At 35.0% G+C, this 21,141-nt stretch overlaps 1 pseudogene; it reads right to left on the bottom strand.

Annotated features, from left to right (window-relative positions):
* Positions 1-246: 246 nt before the first annotated feature.
* Positions 247-14,623, bottom strand: LOC149252427 (expansin-like B1; annotated as a pseudogene).
* Positions 14,624-21,141: the final 6,518 nt, after the last annotated feature.

The raw sequence follows: 21,141 nt of genomic DNA on the forward strand, positions 1-21,141 counted from the left end.
CTTATACAACTAAGAAGCAACTCTGATTCTTAGAATCAAGAAGCAACTTCGAATCTAGAACACTCGAACTCCAAAATTCCTTTACACATTCCATATACAAATATAGAAATGAAACCTATTAATAACAGATCTTGCAGTCGGTAATATCTTAACATCAAAAACTATATTATCAAACATCCTAACTTCACACTTCTTTCTTACCAGACTACAATTTATGAGGATAGCAAGCCAAATCTACACCATGAGTTAATTGAGCTGAATGCCGGAGTCGTATATGGCCCCTGCCTTCCAGTTTGCCGGTATTACATGAGCGCCCCTCGGAGGTGTTACTACGTCCCACACGGCCCCGTGGCTTTCCAGTCGTACAATTCCTCCTGCGTTGCATTACATTACATTATATTACATCATTACATATGCAACCGGGCTCGGTAATTGTCAATCAACTTTTTTTTTAATTAGGAAGACTAATTTAGTTAGCATAGATAACTAGGAATGCAAAGAGAAATAAGTTTATAATTATGGAAATAACTACCTGTCTGACTTGAATAGCCAGAACGTCTTTTTGGCCTACCTGATACCAAAATATCAATGCCAAGTACTCTGGAAAGTTGCTACTGCTATCGATCTTAAACATGAGATTGTAGCCCTCATATTGGCAAGGTATCCTGAAATCAAGTCATCAAATTGGTTGAAATATTCAACTGTGTGTCTGTTTGTATTTATATACGTTATTAATCTACTAATTCCTATTCTATGTACCGTTTATACTCGATGTCCACCACACCCAACGATATGAGTTGGCTAACTTTTTCTGGACGGCCAAGCTTCGAATACCCATGAAGGCTCATGATGAAATCAGTTCGGTCGCATTTCCCATAATCTGTCACAACAATTTTCACAACAAATCATCCAGTGAAATAATGATTTTCAAAATAACCAGTGCCAATGCAATCGAAGTAATCCTAGTGTGTGGGCTTCTGGATCATGGGAATCAAGCACAACAACAACAACATTCGCATCCCATGCAGGTCCATGAATCATTACAACATCGAATGCCACAACCCTAACATAGTTTGGATATAATGAATGAATCAACCCATTTGTGCCGAAGGATGGAGAAGTGATATCAAAGTAGGAATCTTGTTCTCGAATTGATATGGGACAAATAAGTTGTAGAATATCAGTCCACCAAGGCATGTGGTATGCGTCTACAGAATGTCAACTGGTCACAAATGATACAATATAAAATGTAAATGGAAATGATAAAGAGAACTAGAATGTGGAAGATCTTCGACGCGATGAACATAAGGATAATCAATATGGACTATAGAGGAGTATCCCAAACCCAAAGATATTTGAAAGCATACCCCAACCAAAACTAGATAGGCTTTGGATAGTGATGCGAAGGTAGAAGTATACAAAAGTTGACTAAATATATGATTATAGCCTAAAGAATGTAGGAGGAACAATAAAGAATGTAGCACAAACAATCACCCCGGAACAAAACCAAAAAACCAATACCAATATCAGAAACACTAAAACTTGTCACCTTAGTACATTGTCAACCGTCATCCACAGACCAACCATGGTAAAATATAAGCACACTAAATGTAAATTTCCATTACCAATGCATAGGAACCCCTGGTCCCCCTAATTGGCTCAACTAGCAATTAGTCTTCACATTATTTGATATTTAATAACCCTAGCCTAAAAGTTGCATTTTCTGTCACTTCAAAACTTTGTCTATTGCATCACCACCTGCATTCCAGAGGACTAATGGAACATGGGGCCTCTGTGGGTCGTGTTCCATTCATCTAGATGCATAGGTTGTCGAATCGGGCATCAATGATGAGCATAAGGCTTTCTGGGATGCATTGCAGCAAACAAAATCCATGAATTAGCCAGACTAATAAATGTATATCATAATTCAGACCTTTTCCCCTTATGACTGGAAAAAACACCCCACTCTCCTAGTGAAGTGATGTTGAATTAGGTTTTAACTATATATATGAATTTAGTACTCTAAAAAAATTAAGACATTTAAATTTTGTAGAATTCAAAAAGCTCAATCTTGAAACAAATCCCCACAAAATTTCAAACAAATTTAGACAAAAAAATATGTCGAAATAACATTCAAAGCATCTAATAGATAGAATCATTTCAATACATCTAAACTAGCAATTGTACCATATGTTGCAAAGGAAATACCGTAAGGCAATATCATAGGAAAGAGTAGCATAGAAGAAAGAAGTAAAAAAATTATACAATTTTGTTTTGAAATTAAAACTTTGCAGACTTTAGCTATAACAATTAGGAATGATATATATGGATATTGTTGATACAGTTGGTGGTGTCTTCTTGCAGGTGGAAAGAATAGGGTATGACATTCATCACTTTTCTTGGTTTGCCATCATTGGGCTCACTCATACCTTTAACTTCAGAGAAGAAAGAAAATCCCCATCCTCAATTTGGAGCCTCTCCTCATCATCCACACATAACAATAGAGTAGGATTATCATTGGTAATAGAAGCAATGATACCCGTTTGTTACATGCAAAAATCACTTGCAGCCTTGAAATCTACAAAAATAAAAAAAACAAAAATGAACCCATGGATTCACGCCTAAATAATCCAAGAATAAAACCATTTCTGGCACAATTATAATCAGAATCACTGCCCCATGACACATTGCAACATTTAACGAACTCAAATGAACTAAAAAATCAATTTTATGCATTACATGCAACGTCTATCACATTGCTAAATCATGGAGATTCTTTGGATTGCACGCTTTTGTGACAATACGTTGTCCACCATTATAGAGTTAACTCTGTCTATAGGATAGTACGGGTCCCACCAAACATAGGAGGAAGCATCAACACACGCCATGTCTCCAATGGTACATATGATACGCGTAGTCTAACGAGAGGAGTTGCTAGGACAGTTATGGAAATATAGGTAATATTTAGAGAAAATAGGGCAAGGATTTTTGTAAATCCAAGTTATAGTTGTTAAACTTCAAAATTTTAGGTGTTCTAGAGGTTTTTGATGGTGCCGAATCTATTTCCACCATCAAAATCATGATTCAAACACTGCCTATACAAGATTTTTTGAATTTTTTTTGCCCAGATTCCGGCCACTTTTAACCATCCGAGCAATTCCTCAGCCTCATTAAACGACTCCCATATGATATCCGCACCATATTTTCCCAACCCACAGCAAAAATCACTTGGAGTCTTGAAACCCACAAAAAATAAAAAATAAAAATGAACCCATGGATTCAGGACTAAATAATCCAGAAATAAGACAACTATCAAATAATTTTTGTCTCAGCAATTAATGTCATCGCAACCTTTAATTCTATACCAGCCATTCTTGTACCAACCTCCATAGGTGAGTAACATTTAGCTTAAAATCTTTTAAACAGAAATTAATGTCACAGAAGCCTTTAATTCTATACTAGTCGTTCATGTACCAACCTCCACAAGTGAATAAGATTTAGCTTAATTTATTTTAATCATATACGACCACTTCTAAAAAATGATTTTGATTTCAAAAATGATTTTTAAGAAATTGGTCAGACATATGCCACAGATAGTGAACGCTCTTAAACAATCCACAATAGTTCATAGATAGTGAACGCTCTTAAACAATCCACAATAGTTCATTTTAATATGTGGAGGCATTTCATAATTTAAGAAACTAATATCGTATGTCAACCCAAATCCCAGGTTGAGTATTTCGTGGCTGCATGATCAAACACACGAGGGACTTTGAACACATAGTTGTTAAATTAAAGTGGCGCCATTATACACCACCTAAAACCTTAACTTATGACCACACTCATCATGGCCTGCAATGCAATGACCAAATGACCATCTGAATTCAAAGCCAGAATCAAATGAAATATTAGATGATTTTACTATGCTTCGTCAGTTGACGTGAAATGGTGGACTTCACAGCTGGGCCAAGAACATGTACATTGAAATGGTTTTTATTTCCTTTTTGCTGTAATTTATTTGATGGTATCAAGAAACTGTTTAGTTATTATTTTTTTTAAAAACATGTACATTGAGATGGTTTTTATTTCCTTTTGCTGTAATTTATTTGATGGTATGAAGAAACTGTTTAATTATTATTTGTTTAAAGGGTTTATTAAGTGTTTTATTTATTAGTTTTTTCATTAATTATTAATCTGATGGTCTAAAATTTTTCAATCATTTAATATTTCATCCCGTGATACAGATTAGTACACAGTAGTAGTTAGTGAAATTGTTTTCAAACAGAAATGCCTTAAGGCTTAATAAAATACATTATTATCAAATAGAGAAAGAAAATATTTGCTTCTAATCATCCATCGTACAATCATTCATATTTTTATTTTATTAAGTTCTAACAAATACAGAAATTTCACCAGATTTTTAATTCCATGAAAATAGAATATTCAACTTAACAATAAAACTTGGACACGATAGATAAAAGCAGCAATTGTAAGCCTCAAAGAGACTTTAGAATGATATATTTTGATTTTCCTTTGAAAATTATAAAGATTTCATCGTATTTTTTTATTTCAATAGAGTAAAAATTTCAATGGCTCAAGTCCCAGTCTCAAGTAAAATTTAAGATAACATAATTTATTAAGAGAGAAATATTATATAAATTTTAAACCACTTTTATTTTATTAAAACTATTTTTTTTGGTTATAAATATAATATCATCTATTTAATAATAAAATTTATTAAATTTAATATCATGAACATAAACCTGAGATCATAAGCATATAATGTTATGTTATAAGTATCAAAATTATTAACAAAATTTAAAAGATTAAATTGAAAATTATAATTATAATGATAAATTATATTAAACAAGGCCGCATAGCTAGCATTCCCTACCACTTAGTTTAATTATTGAATTTTGAAAGACATGAACCAACTCCCACATTTGAATAAGGGCTACAAAGTAGCTATAGCTACTTTCGTTTAGTTTAAATATAGTTAAATTAGAGTAAAAGCAATAAAAACAAATAAATATATATTAATAAAAATTACAATTACAATAAAAAGATAATTCATGATTGCATTATCTTTGGCTAGGCAAAGATAATAAGAACTCCATTTGTAGATGGGTTTCTTTATAAACTTATTATCATATTTTTTCATTTTAATCTATTATTTATATAGATTTGAATGGAAAATTTATTTTTTTGACAAAAGGTACAACTACCTCTTCTGGAAACACTCTCATGGGAAAAAACGGATGTGTAGTGTTCTATTAAAATATAGTTAAATTAACTTAGTTTAAATATAGTTAAATTAAAATATATGTTAAGGGAGTGGTGGAAAATTGGGTCTACCTAGCCAAATGTGAGACAAATATCACCTAGTTCGTGACTAAGGGAGCTTGAAGTACTCCAACAAATACATGGTTTTGACTTAATATTTCCAACTTCAAGTGAAATTTATATATGGTTTTATTATATTAAATAATTCAATAAATATTGTTTAGATAGTGGTTAAATAAAGTTTAAATGTTAAATCATTGAATGCGTTGGATTTAAAAACTATTCTATAATGATATTCCACATTACACATCGATGAAGGCTAGGTTATGATGCATGCACTAGATTATAATTCAATTCAATGGAATAAGCCTCTCCTTTCAAATTCTAGTTCATCGTTATGATATATTTAATTTTGTTTTTTATCCATTCTATAAAATGACTATTCTTTGATTGGATAAGTTATTTCACCTATTGGTTAGAATGACATTATGAGAGATAATGGTTACCAATTAACTCTTTATGTGGTGATTTTGGTATGGCGATCAATGGTCTATAATATTGATTGTTTGCTAAGGATGCGTTTTAGGATGGACATTGATCATGTTATCTATATTAATTAAATTCATAGACAACCATTGATGGTTGGGTCAATCAAAATATAGTCACTAATGCTGTAATTTTTAATGATAAATATTTAGACAATTTCTTAATTACTAACTGAATAAAATATAGATAAAAAAATCATTAAATTAGAACTATCAACAATCATCAAATTAGAACTATCTTGTTGTTTTCCTAATTGTTTAAAAGATTTAGAAACCATATAATATATTTTCCTACAAATTTCTTAAAAGAAAAAAACTAAATTACAACCAATTTTATTACGAATAAATAGTTCCAATTTCATTACTCGCTAGTTAAAGTATTATATGGAAGAGATTAATATTTAAACAAATAAGCCAAAAAAAATATTTTATTGTGAAAATAAGAAATAAATAAATAAATAAAATTACTGTGAAAATGAAAATTTAATATGGAACCTATTTATTTCATTTAAATTATACTTAGTTTTAATGAAATTTTTTATTTTTAATATAAAAATTAAAAAAACACAAACAAACAATGTAAAAATTAATAACACATCAAAGTAACTTTGATGGAAGGGGAACTATGAATTTTTGAATCATTAATCACTCTTGTATTGCAGAAAAAATAGTCAATAACATCCTTGTCCTTTCTATCTTCAGTATTGTCTAACTGGATCCATCGACCACTAGGGAGAATTAAGTTTCAACGGTTCAATATTCTTAATGGCCGAATTAGACTAAATTGCCGAATTTTCAAATTCTTCAGCCCGATTCAGCCAAATTTGGTAACTATGTATTGTATAACATCATTAGATCTGTGACCAGGCCGATCAAAATTGCTCCGTTGGGGCGTGGGCAACACGACAAGTTTCTGAGTGCCTTCCAGCTTCACCTCAATGACCACACAATGCTCCAAGTCCTCCTGGATGCTACCCTTTAGATTCAAAGGAGCACCAACAAGTGAAGGCCAATGTTAAGGCAAAGTTTCTAAGTTATTATGAGAGTTTCGTTCATGCTAGAAAGCACATGCCAACAGATCATATTAGCATCGCAGTTGAAGGAGGATGGTTTGAATATTCATAAGCCACTCATAGTACGAGGAAATTAATTGGCTATTGAACCAGACAAAGTTTTTAATGGCTACCTCTATTCATACATATTGATGTTTCTCATGCTCCGTGTTGACAAATGAGCTTCCAGAGGGGATTTTTGGTACAAAACGCATGGGTATTTGGTTCTTGAGAGGCTTGGCCACTGGGCTTATCAGTTTCCTTTGCGAGGATTGACTCCCATATTTTGTCACCTAATTAGATGGTGAATATAGTATTACATGGTTCTCTTGCCAAGGTGCCACTTCAATTTGTTCTACATGTACAATGGTTCTCTCATGTGGGTTGTTGTGGAATTGTCGTAAGGGGATACAGGCACAAACTGGTTCTAAAAACAAACAACGTTCTATTAAAACGTCCTACCCGCCACCCGCTCTTTCTTTGCATAATGTTGTGCTTGTTAACATAATTACAAGTCTACAGAAGAGACCTTTAGTTGGCCTATGTTATTTTGTTGATATTAGTGACTCAGATATGAGAGATTGGGTGGGGAAAAAATGGAAAACCATGATGGGTTACATGACAACTGTCGTTCCACTTCTGAAGGGATGGTACAATTTCCATTTTCTAAGTTAGGAGGTCTTAGAAAAAATCAAATTGTTGCCATGGATTAACGAAAAGAGCTTCCTCGTGTTGCGCCACTGGTACATTGGGTATAATTCACTCCACAATACACCCCAAAATAAGCTCATTTGGGTGAAACTTCCCAGCCTTCCCATTGAACTCTGGATGAAACAAGTCTTGATGGACATTGGAAATGATATAGGCAAATTTGTGTACATGGACCCTTGTTTTTTGGGTGCACAGGACAAAAGGGTGGCCTAGATCCTAATTGAGAAAGAATATCATGGTAGGCATTTATTCTAGGGGGATACACATTTGTCTCACGGATTAGACTTTTGGCGAGTTCCTTTTTGGTGCTCACACTACCACCATACTGGGCATCTGTTGGCACAATGCCCTTGTAGGTTGGGCAGTCTACTACATGGCAGACCCATCATCAGTCACCCAAGGGGTCATGATGGTGGAAGCGGTCCTTCACCAAACATCAAAAGGCTATCCCTTCCCGAAGGCAACATGCAAGTATTCCACGTAATACTTTACCGCATCGCTCTTATACTCTAAACTCTTCCTTAAATGGATCTTTGCCTATTATGGTTCCATCATCCCCATTATAATCCCTGAAGACGGACTCTCAAGATCCAACTAGCCCTGCTAATCAACCCTGAAAATCCACTCAAGTTGCCACTCCTCCCCATTTGGACATTCTGCCACCCCACCTGATGCTTGGCCTTCCTTCCACCTCACATATCCTGTACGTTCCATCCTTTTCACCTTCATTATTTGCAAACAGGGGTAAAGGGCCAAGGACCAGCACCACCCCACCTAACTCACCACTAAACTCTCCTACAAAATCTATCAGCAGTGACCTGGATTTTCTACTCAATAGGAAATCCATGGACTTACGTACTCTCACCATCCACAAACTTGATGGATCACCCACTGCCCACATCAGTCCTACATCAGCTTGTAACATTACTGTCAAACGCACTCAAAACCGTGGGATCAGACATTTTAGGGAATGACCTAGACCTAAACCAAACCCCTTCACCTCCCCCATGGACAGTTTTTTGTTTGATGTTCCTATTACTGACATCACCCCCTCATGGGGCCTTAGAGTACACCAACTCAAGATGGCATCCCCATGACGTTCATCCTTTCCCTGAATATACAGGGATTGGGGGCTGCTTTGAAATTTCGATCCCTCAAGAGTATTTTTGTCTCTCTTCATCCTTCCATCATTTTTCTACAAGAATCTATGCACTATGTCCTGCATGTTATATTATATTTCAGGAAAATGTTCCCAAATTGGCACATATTCGCCACCATGGCTATTGGGCTCTTTGGTGGTTTTGTGGCAATCCGGGACCCTATATGGGTCTATCTCAAAGCTTACAGTTGTTTTGAGGGAATTCTACTTGAGGGTCACATACAGTGCTTGGAAGGACGCATACATATTCTAAATACATATGCTCCTTACAAGGAACAGGCCATTTTTTGGGATCGTCCTTTCTCCTCCGGGATTATGCAACTTACCTCCCTCATCATCGTGGGAGATTTGAGTTGTACTATCGCCTTGGAGGAAACTTGGGGTCGAACCAAAAGACTTGATCCACTAGCGGGAATGTTTAGGGACACCCTTCTTACATACAATTTGTAGACATCTATCTGGAGGTTATGGTCCCTACATGGGACAATGGGCAAGAAGTTGCAGCGTATTTCACCAAGAGACTGGATCACTTTTTAATTCATGAAAATTTGATTGACCATCTGGGGGAGGTATAGAAAAACATCATCAGTAATTTCTTATCCAACCACAAGCCTATTACTGTGGCCTGAAAGAAGCCTCTAGTGCGTCCTGGAATGCCTTTCAAATTTAATAGAATTTGGTTAAAAGATTTGGATTTCAACACTCTGGTTTGGGAATCTTGGAACTGTGGGAGCGTTACTGGTTCCTCACCCATGGATCATATCCTTGATAAACTATAGTCTCTCTGTGGGGTGGTGATATCTTGGCAGAAAAATAAAAATATATCTATGAAAAGAGAAATCAGCGATATTCAAAGTGAAAAGGATACCCTTCTCCCACTTATGGCCTTCGACAACCTTCTTGCTTCCATTCGAATTCACATTCGAGAACTAGAGATTAAAAGAGATCGTGTCTTAGATATTGAAGAAGCCTCCTGGTGCCTGAATAGCTGGGTTATCTGGATCAAGGAGGGAGACAAAAACACCAAATTTTTCCATCGATTTTCAAACCATATGCATAATATAAACTCTATTTGGGGAATTTTAGATGATGCGGGGGCATATATCCACTCACAAGCTAATATCTCAAAAGTTGCCACCTTACATTTCAAAACAACTTATGAAAGGAATGACAACATTGTGGCAAAAGACCTCCTCTGGGGGATCGAACATCCCCTGATTATGTTTGTCCAGGACTCGAATGAGGATCTTTACAGATGCATCTCAGAAGATGAACTTCTCTACATCCTTAAATCTTTTAAAGGGGACAAAAGTCTTGGACTAGATGGGTGGACCGTGGAGTTGTTCACACATTTTTTTGATCTTTTCAAACAGGATCTCATTCATATGGTGGAGGAATATAGAATAACTGAGTATGTACACCACCGCATCAAGTTGACCTACATTGCTCTCATCTTGAAGCGCAATCCTCCAAACTATTTTGATGACTACAAGCCTATCTCACTATGCAATCTTACCTATAAGATTATCTCCAAAACCATAGCAGGTCGTCTGAGGGACACTCTCTCTTGCCATATATCCCCACAACAACATGGTGTTTTGAAAGGTCGTCAAATTCATGACACGGTTGCAAATGCACAGGAATCTCTGCATTTTATCCATACAAAAAACTTTAATGTTGCTATTCTACGAGTTGATCTCAAAAAATCTTTTAACTGTCTTGATTGGGGATACCTCAGGCTTGTCCTTTTTAAAATAGGTCTACAATCAAAGTGTATGGACTGGATTATGGTATGTGTTATCAATGTTGATTATTCGGTGATCATAAACATGTATCCTTCTAAATTTTTCTAGGCTGAGCGAGGTCTCACACAAGGATGCTTGCTTTCGCCTTTGTTATTCATTCTTGCTATGGACGGTCTCAGCTTGCACATCTCAAAGGCTGTCGAACGAGATCAATTTCAAGCTATCAAGATAGGTAATAATATCAACATCTCACATGGTTTCTTTGTCGATGACGTATTGATTAAGGGTTATTAAGCGTCAAATATAGCTTTTTGCGGCACTAATGAAAGACTGTTGTTTTGTTTGTACATTGATGCCTAGCCACAGGGAATAAACAGTGTCCTCTACGAGGATGGACTCGACAAATCCATCGAGAACTCTGTCTCTTCCTCGTTAGATGGTGTTGTCATTTTTATTATTACAGAATCCTCATATCATGTTGGCATCTTTTTACTGTCCGATGTGGCATCGGTTCTATCTATTTTCATATCGAGTTTTTTCCCACATAATATATCAGTGAATATATGAACTATCTTGATATTTTTTGATGTAGGGCGCTTGTATCTACAGTTACCCTCTTACCTCTGCCAATTCATATATGTTTCTTGAATATATATTTTTTTTTTCTAAAATGTTTTACTTGTTGTATATGGACTTCTCCCCTTGTACTGTAGAAATTATCATCACAAAGGTGATATGTATATTCCAACATTTCTAGCAAGACTTACGTTTGAACATTAGACGGCATATGTACATCTCATTATTCTGATATCAATATAAAATTATGCTTTTTTCAAACTGAGAAATAAATAAATATATCTGATTGTTGTGCTCATCACCATGAAATTTCTTTTTAATTGGGAGGACTATTTTAATTACCATAGATAAGTAGGAATGCAAAGAGAAATAAGTTGATTATTATGTAAATAACTACCTGTCTGCCTTGAATAGCCAGAACGTATTTTTGGCTTACCTGATACAAAAATAGCAATGTCAAACACTCTGGAAAGTTGCTACTGCTATCGATCTTAAACATGAGATTGTAACCCTCGTATTGGTAAGGTATCTTGAAAACAAGTCATCAAATTCGGTGAATTCTACTCTGTGTGTGTGTGTGTGTGTGTGTTTATATACGTTATTAATCTACTAATTCCAATTCTATGTACCATTTATACTCAATGTCCATGCCCCCAACGATATGATCAGTTGGTTAGCTTTCCCTCTGTGCGCGAACTAAGAGTAGGCATGAAGGCTCATGATGAAATCAGTTTGGTCGCCTTGCCCATAGTCTATGACATCTTTATTGGTACATCTTACCTATAATTTTCACTCTTTCGCTCCTGCAGAGATCTTTATTGGTACATCTTACCTATAATTTTCATCAATATGAATCTGTCACACTAATATTGAAATTCATCCATAAACTTAAGATTGAAAAATCAGGTGATGAAAGTGGATAATTATGGTAGAATTTGTAGTAGCAAGTTATGAAATAGTTTTCATGATGATGGTTACCTTGTAGCAGGCACCACATCCGATGCCATTTCTGTATAATTGAGAGACAGCAGCTACATCACCTCCATTCTGATTTTTGTGACAAAACCCATATCCATACGCTCCACCTGCAGTCACATTAATAGATACATATATCATCCCTTGTACACAAATTGATAGGATAATAGTAATAATATAGATTTGTGTGCATTGATGCATTCATTTACCTTTGGTTCCCAGGCCATCTGCACTGCTATAGTATGCGGCTCTAGATGTTATTAACATTAATATTGATAAATAGGAATAATAATATTTATTTTCTAATAATTAATAATATAAATATTAATAAAATTTAAAAAATTTATTCACTCTAACACTATAATTAAAATTATTGATTAAAAATATTAATAATGTGAATAATATTGCTAATATAAAATTATTAATAATTAATAATAATTAAATTTTATTATTTACATAATATTAAAATTTTAATTAATATAATAATCTAATCTATTCAAAAAAAGAGGTTATGGAACTAGCATTAAAATTTAAATTAGGTTTAATGAGTATATTGTTACAATATTGAGAGTATAGTAAAGTTTAAGTTAGATTTGAAAATAATATAATAATAATAATAACAACAACAACACTATTAATTATTGTGTAACATTAATATTAATAAATATCAATATAAATAATGAAAATAATTTAGTTTTTTGGGTTTATAATTTAATCTTTTGGGCTTATAATAGTAATAATCCCTTGAGTAAAAATATTAATTATTAGGGTTTACTAATCCCTTGGGTTTTTAATATTGAGCCCCTAGATTTGTTCATCGCTTAGGTTTGATGATCGCTTGGGTTTACTAAATCTTTGGGTTTATAATATTAAATGCTTGGGTTTATTAGTCACTTGGATTTATAAGATTAATAATTTATTGGGTTTATAATTTAATTACATTATGACAAAGATTTGTCAATATTAAAAACAACCATGGTGGAACATCACATTGTGACAAAGGTTGTCTCAATATGAAAATTGATCATGGTCAACTATCTTTATTTTAGGGTTTGTAATATTTATCTTTGCGTTTACTATGTTGGGTTTATAATATTTTTCCCTCGGATTTAATATTATTCCCTTGGGTTTATATACCTTAGCGTTTAAAATATTGGTTCCTAGGATTTATTAGTCCACGACGTTTTTAATATTGATCTCCTAAGTTTGTTGATCTCTTAGGTTTATAATATTTATCCATTAGATTTATAATATGTATCCCTTAGTTTTATAATATTTATCCCTTGCGCTTACTAAATGCTTTAGTTTCTAATATTAAACCCTTGGGTTTATAATATTAAACCCTTATGTTTATTAGTCCCTTGACTTTATAATATTAATAATTTCTTGGTTTTATAAGTTAATCGCGTGTGTTTATAATATTAATAATCATTTGGGTTTATTAATCCCTTGAGTTTTTAATATTGATCTCTTGGGTTTGTTGATCCCTTAGGTTTAAAATATTTATCCCTTAGGTATATGTATCCATTGGGTTTATGATATTTATCCCTTGGGTTTACTAATTCCTAGGGTTTATAGTATTAAACCCTTAGGTTTATTAATCCCTTGTGTTTATAATACTAATAATTGCTTGGATTTATAATTTAATCACACTGCGACAAAGTTTTGTGAATATGAAAATCAACCATGGTGGAATGTCACACTGTGACAAAGATTGTCTCAATATGAAAATGGACCATCGTCAACCATGTTTATTTTAGTGTTTGTAATATTTATCTTAACGTTTATATATGTTGGGTTTATAATATTAATCCCTTGTGTTTAATATTATTCCCTTGGGTTTATATACCTTGGTGTTTAAATTATTACAGTGATAGAAAGCTTTGACCAAAATCAATCACCGCTCACCTGTACTTAATTGGAAACTGACGAATTATTCGCATACCGAACCGAATCAGCGAATTTCCGAATTTTTTTTGCCGGTACCGCCGAAATTGGTAACTATGGTTTATATACATTATTAATCTACTAATTCCAATTCTATGTATCGTGCCCACCATTCCCAACAAAATGACTTGGCTACCTTTCCCTATGCATGCAATGTGAGAGTAGGCATGAAGGGTCATGATGAAATCAGTTCGGTCGCCTTGCCCGTAATCTGTCACAACAATTTTCAGTCCTTCACTTCTGCATAGATCTTTATTGGTACATCTTACCTATAATTTTCACTCATTCCAGTTATGAAATAGTTACCTTGTAGCGGGCACCGCATCCGGTGCCATTTCTGTATAACCGAGCAATGACAGCTACATCACCTCCATTCATATTTCTGCGACAAAACCCGTATCCACACGCTCCACCTGCACTCACATTAATAGATACATATATCATCCCTCGTGCACAAAATGATAGGATAATAGTAATAACATAGATTTATGTGCATTGATGCATGCACTTACCTTCGGTTCCCACTGCTATAGTATGTGGTTCCCACTTACAAGGTTCAGCAACAACAGAGTGTAAAGTAGAAGGCTCCGAACAAAGCTGTAAGAGCATCTGACAGCCATTGAAAGCCATTGAAGTAAATATAAGACGAGTGAAAAATCTTCGAAATGCTTAGAGGGAGAATATACTGATTGACTGAGAGAAACCTGTGATGGTTGACAATAAAATGTAGGAGAGTATTTATAGGTAAAAAACCCTTAGGTCAAATTCTATGGATAAACTGCGACGACATGGAACTCCACTTACGCTCGTTTATCTTCCAGACATGGTAATCTCCAGGCGTTTTTATATTGAAAGCCGTCAAATTTTTGTAGAAAGCCGTAAGCGTTTTTATAGTTCTCAGGGTAATCCCCAAAGGACTTTATAATTTTACATGGAAGTCGTGGAACTTTTGAATGTTAGAGAATAATATTAACTATTTTTTAGGCGTAAAAACTATTCTTCTTAGTGTTTTAGTTTAGTTTTACTTAGTCCGATTTAATTCAAGTTTTACTCCAATCATTTATTACTCATGTTTCCAATGTAATCTTATTTAAGTACTAAAATCAATCATGTTTTTAATGTAATCTTATTTAAGTGATTTTTAATACTTAGAAAAGCAAGTCCTCTTCTCCATAGATTTGTTCCCTTCAATTTTTGTTATAGTATCAGAGCTTAGATTATGTAAAACTCTTTGACAGAGTAGAAGAGATCAGCTTAGTTTGAATAAGACTCCCTATGAGAGCAGCAAGGTAACTGAAGTGAGGGAAGTAGAGATAGAGCGTAAGATTCTTTTGAAAGAGCAACAAAATTTGAAGAAACTTGCGAAGAAGCAGAAGGGAATGAGCCTATTCTGAAGAAAAAGGTCGAGATTTTTTTTAAAAATCGAATTGCATCAGCATCAGAAAAGTTAATCCATAACGCAGCCCAGAAATTTAATAAAAGCGTTAAGCGTTATAACGCAACAAAGAAGTTTGAAGATTCCCGATAGTCGAATTTTATTGACGCCACCACGAATTCTGTTGATGCCACCACGAAGAACAAAAGCCTGAAGAGTGGTCTTCATACGGAGGAGCTCACATAGTCATCAAATTTGTTTTCAAAAGTCTGCATGATCTATTTGTGGTAAGTCGTGAAGGTTAAAAATTTTGCACTAAAAGTCATGTCAATGCACGAACAATCAAAGCCCGCTTGAGAATGCTTCAAAAAAAAATCATGAAAGTTCTTACGAAAAGAGCTTATAAAATGTTCTTTGAAGCCTCTTAAAAGGTATTTTTTTAAAGGTTTTATATGTTATACCAGTCCTTATAAGACCGTTTCAAATGAACAATTTTATTTAAATTTTCATGATGATATTTTTTTTAGAAAAAGGTAAAGTGAAGTTATGCATTTGAGTTAAATCAAAAGAATTGAATAATTATTTGAGATTTTTTGGGAAGAGAAAGAGTGAAGATTTTTTTTTGTTTCTTACAAAAATATGGAAGTTACGAAGGAGTAAAAAGTATTGGACAAGTAGTGTTCAAACTGTATGTGAAACAAAGGCCGAGTAGAAATGGGAAAAGCTAAGAGGTTAAGAAGGTCAAAACAACAACAAGTGATGTTGGATATCTGTTTAGATCTGGAAGTGAAGAGGAAAAATGATGCCTTTGCATTGAAACGCATAAAAGAATCTGTCGATGATAACATTCTTCCCTTGATCTTAGAAGCTAAGACAACTTAGGAGGTCTGGGATACGCTTGGGAGGAGTTTTGGTGTAAAGGGGAGTATTGAAGTTGAAGGTGGATCTACAGCAACAGATCTACAAAAAGAGGAAATTTTAGTGAATCCCACTGTGCTCAGTCACAAGTGGATGATGAGTGAAGAATTTGTAGAAGAAGTAGAAAAGGAGCACGAAGAAGCTCGTGAACCCCACCGTGCATAGCCACAAGTGGATGAAAGTTTGGTGATTCCAACAATGGTGCTTGTTTATGAAATTATGATAAATTCAGCAACAAAGCTTGTTGAAGACAATTTGGTGAATCCAACAAAAGAGCTTGTTGAAGACAATTTTGTGAAGCCAACAACAGAGCTTGCTGATGAAATTTTGGTGAATCCAGCAAAAGAGCTTGTTGATGACAATGAAACTACCATTGGAGTAGTCGATACTATGGTGAATCTAACAAAAAATATTTCTAATATAAAATTTGATGAATAATTGTTGGCTAATGATGAATGTTTGTAGGTGATGCAGCAAAAACATCATATAGACGTGATGTTATTCAGTGTGAAAAAACCAATTGAGTCATTGGAAGACAACCTGTTTGCAGCAACACAGATTAGTAAAGAAGTCGAAGAGACAAAGACAGAAACTGAGGAAGAGGCAAAGAAAGAATCCCACAAAAGAAAATAGAGACAAAGGAAGAAGCAGAGCTGGAAGTGCAACAGAAGGAAGCTCTCATTACATAGAAGAAGGAACAAAACCAATGTGGTTCTACAAATATTTTTAATTCCAATGTTGATTTTCAGTGTGCAGGTAAACAAAACGATTATGAAGAAGAATGAAATTTCCTTTAAGCATGGCTTGCAACACCATGCCTTGAGAAAGTCTGCAGAGCAGTTGCAGAAATGACCCTTCAAGACAACATTAATGATGAACAAATTAATAAAATTTTCAAGTATTGGAATTTTGAAGAGATGAAGTTATATTATGGTCTGATGTTGCAGTAGATTGATGATGAAAAACACACTACAAAAGATAATATGTGGCAACAACCCACATACAACTCATTTTTTGAAGAAGTCCGAGATATTCTCTGACACCCTGGAAAAATGGAAGACTTGCACTCACAAATGAAGAAACTGAGGTTTGAAAGATACAACAAAGAGAAAAAGTTGACACAATTTAGAGGCTATAGGATCTGGAAAAGGAGAAGAAGAAAATTTGAAATCAATTTTTAAATTGTAAACCTAGCTAAGACACAGACCAATAGGTATCTTAATTGAATTTTTTATGTGGTTGTAATTAAGGGGGAGTGTTGGAGAATCTAATCCCAACTGCGTGCTAGGTATCAAAACCATCCCTCCAAGTGTCCTAGTTCAGTTTCACTTAGTCCTATTTAAGTCGAGTTTAACTCTATTAATTTATGACTGATGTTTCCAATGTATTCTTATTTATGTGATTTGTAATACTAGGAAGAGCAAGTCCTCTGCTCCATAGTTTTGTTCCCTTCAATTTTTGTCATTGAAGTCAACTTGGGGTACTTTAACAATATTTTTTATTAATATAGATCCACATACACAATAATAAAATACATAGGTGTTGGACACTACATATAATTATAGACACTAAATTTCGGTATGTATGTGACACTAAGAGGCTCAACAACATTAGTGAACTCCCCAAGCTTGACTGTCTACAAGTTAGGTTTCCATATAAAAAAAGCTGTGGATTTATGGAACAATCATGTCATTCCGGATTTCCACACTTGGAATGTGGAAAGAAATGTGTTGAGCCACTGAGTTGCGTGGGAGGTGGTAACACCTTCAGTGGACACGATAAGAATCACGAGGAGTGGATGGTGGCCACCAATGTAATAGCAGCCAATGAGAGGCTAGTTTCAATTTACAACTCCGACAATGTTCTCCTTTATGATATAATGTCCACTGAATATTTTCTCAACAACTAACTACACCACTTGCGTTATTGGTTGCTAGTTAGTGTAATCATCGCATGTACAATTTGCTAAGTAATGACATTGTTTAATCATCAGAGGTTTTGGAGGTTTTGGTTCGAATTTGTAATTTTTTTTGTCACATCTTTATTTTTGTTATTTAAATTAGGTTTTAGCTATATATTTTTTTTTCAGATAAGAAAAAATGTTGATTTTATTATATAGACAGTAAAATCAGTACATTGAGTTCCATGTGGATGCGTCATATGAAGTGTATATTGTCTCCCAATATATCAGTAGCCCAAGGGAAATGTCAAAATAGTTGTTGTCCAGAGAGAGTACATACCATATCTCCATAATAAAATCCATAGCCAAAACAAAAAATAATGGAGTACATATATCATAATCTTCCAAGATATAGTCCAAATGTATGATGAAAACATGTGCCTATTGTGCAGCCTGTAGTGGAAACAACACAAGAAACAAAAATAGTGGAGAAAACAGTGGAGACAAAGGTCAGGGAAATGGTGTAAAACCTGCATCTAGCTAGCATCCATCCACCTCCAGAGTGATATGAAACCACTCCAGTGATTCAAGGAGAACTTGCTTAGGTAAAGAATCTGCAACAGTGTTGTGTTCTCTATGTGAGTGTTGAATAGAAACGTCCGGTATTGTGTTCTACAGGTTCTTGATGTGCATCAGCCAGCCCTAAAGATGTGGATGTGAAATGTGTGAGGATCCCAAGATATGATTGATGATGGCTTGGGATTCTCTGTATATGTTGATGTTGTGGATGTCTAGAAACTCCGCGAACCAAAGCAACCCCCAAAGCACCATAGCCTCTACCTTCATGTTACTCCCCCCTTCGCCCCCCTAGTGGATTCTATATTGTCTGTTTTTTTCCACGCATATCCAAATCACGCAATCACATCTTCCACCCTATTCTGCACCGTCAAAAGACCAACAGGGTATGCAATAAAAGGATCATCAATCCCGTGAGACACCATAGTTGGTTGACCCAGTGGTCGTTGTAGTGGATCCATATCAATGTGTATGTTATCTATGATCCTGTCAACACTAAGATATTTGTGATCAAATATAATGTTGTTTCTAGCTTTCCAGATCTTCTAAAAAGTGAGCATCGAGATCGCATATTGATGCATATTCTGGGTACTCCACAAATGTAAGCATGTATTAATGGAACAATGGTCAATGTATGCAAAGGAGAGAATGAGAGACAAATCGTGCCAAATCTGAACTGTAATAGGACATCTTAAGAGAATTTTGAAATTTTCCTCCTCCTCCTGCGAGAAAAATACAGAAATACCAGGTCCCATTCGGCCCCTCTTCAAGTTCTCCCAAGTGAGTGTCTTATTCTGCCAAATTAGCCAGGTGTAAAGAATAATCTTGTGTGGGATTTATACATTCCAGAACTTAGTGAACCGACAGTGGTCATCGTATTCAAGTGTGCGGCAACAGATATAATTGTAAGTATCCGCCACAGAGATGGAACCATTTTTAATGATACCATCCCATCCAATCTGATCTCCCAGATTAGATTTGTATATCCCAGCATTTCAGATCTTAGCAATAATGTTCCTCCATGTCTCAGCCAAGTCCTCCCACAGACCCAGTTCTTCTACCTCCTTCCAAATCGGCCTATTTCCTGACCAAGTTCGTATGGTTCCGCTATGTAATGTCTATGCAGTTCGACCCCAAGGATCTTGTCCCTCCCAATGATGATGTCCTTCCCAAATCCCATGTTCTAGTAGATCCTTTCTTTGAACCAATGCCGAACTCTTTTAAGGTTATTCCATATAGCAAATTCGTATGCCTTGCCAACTAGTCCCTCTCTCAACCCGTGACAAATCTTAATCTCCTTAAGATATTTTGTCTTGATGATCTCGCTCCAAATACCTGTGCCAAGTAGTCCCCAACATAGAGATTTTATGAGAAGTACCCACCCAAAAAGCTTTATGTTCAATATGCCCTAGCCCTCCATAGCCTTGGGTCTAGTGATCTTGTCTAATTTAACCATATGGTATTTATGATTTGTTTTAGATCTAGCCCAGATGTATCTAGCAATAACACCGTTAATATGTTTAATGATGGATGTCGGTATGCAATATAGGTGTGTCCAATATATTGCCAGTTGTTGTAGTACCGAATGTACAAGTATGACTCTGCTTCCAAGTGTATGACATCTGTGTGCCCATCATGATATCTTCTTGTGGAGTCTATCCATAATCAATAGCCAGTCTTGGTTACGATAATTATTGGGTTGGATTTCGTATCCCATATACTTCAAACCATCACCAATCGGTATAACTCTCACCCCAAATGGGTTAGAAATATATGCAATATCCTCTTGCTTACCTTCCCCATATAATATTACTGACTTGTCCTTATTCATGTACAACCCAAATGTGCTACCAAACCTGTGAAAAATGCTATGAAGAGAAGCCCGCATATATGATCCCAAATGTAAGTATATCGTCAACAAAAAAATTGTGCGAAATCCTTATATTCCGCCCCATAGGCAAAGGCAGATATACACCCCTATGCGAAGCATGTTTAGTTTTGTGGTTGAGTCCATCCATGATCAATATAAATGGCAGAAGGGAGAGCGATCACCCCTGTCTCAGCTCACGTCCAGGCCCGAAGAAGCTATTCGGGTATCCATTAATGAGGACAACAAATCTAACAGTTGTGACAAATGCAACCGCATCGTGAATAAGTCTATCTTGTAGAAATTTGTATTGTTCCAAAGTGATGAACTTAGAGAGAGTGTTTTTAATACGGAGAGAAATGATTTTAGAGATCAATTTTTATATCAAATTACAAAGTGAGATGGGCCTATAGTCCTGGAAATTCCGCAATTCATTCGTCTTAGGGATAAGAGCAATATATATGGAGTTGATATCGTTTGTGATGCTCCCTTCCAATCCAAACTGCTCCACC

This window comes from Pinus tabuliformis, chromosome 7, assembly GCF_031772625.1.
Source record: "Pinus tabuliformis cultivar Carrire ecotype Pingquan chromosome 7, CPIR1, whole genome shotgun sequence".
NCBI lineage: Eukaryota > Viridiplantae > Streptophyta > Pinopsida > Pinales > Pinaceae > Pinus > Pinus tabuliformis.